Source organism: Malus domestica, chromosome 11 (assembly GCF_042453785.1).
Source record: "Malus domestica chromosome 11, GDT2T_hap1".
In the NCBI taxonomy this organism is placed as follows: Eukaryota; Viridiplantae; Streptophyta; class Magnoliopsida; order Rosales; family Rosaceae; genus Malus; species Malus domestica.
The window spans coordinates 26875001-26875386 of record NC_091671.1 but is presented as its reverse complement, the minus strand read 5'-3'; the positions used below and the strand labels follow the sequence as shown (position 1 = coordinate 26875386).

General features: G+C 31.3%; 1 protein-coding gene across 1 annotated transcript in view; it reads right to left on the bottom strand.

Moving 5' to 3' along the window:
- Positions 1-264: 264 nt before the first annotated feature.
- The window catches only part of LOC103440514 (1-acyl-sn-glycerol-3-phosphate acyltransferase 3), a 10410-nt gene continuing 10288 nt past the window's right edge, over positions 265-386 (bottom strand). The window contains exon 11 of the mRNA XM_008379211.3: positions 265-386. This exon is cut by the window's right edge and continues 274 nt beyond it. The gene's annotated coding sequence lies outside the window, so the exon portion shown is untranslated.

The window sequence follows — 386 nt, the reverse complement described above, 5'->3', positions numbered from 1 at the left end:
AGGCCTTTTTCAAATTAAAAACTGGAAGTCTTGGGTTCGAAATTCGCTGCTGGTGTGGAAGTCAAACTTGTGGCTAGGGGGAGGCTGAAATGCCTCTATGTGTCTTCCCGACCCCTAGAATGGGTGGATAACCATGGTTTGCCACCAGTTGTCTTTAAAAAAAAATGGGCACAAACTTATTCCAATTTTTTTATTTTGGAAATGTTTTGAATTGAAAATTAATTAAGAGTTTAATAAAGGTCTAAGTATAATTAAAACCCTAAATCAATTAATATCATTTTAAAAAATTATGTAACTTTCATGTAAATTCATTAATAAAATACATTAATGCTAGGAACTTTCGATCAAAATATGAAAACTAATAAGGCCTTAGTTAATGAACTTTA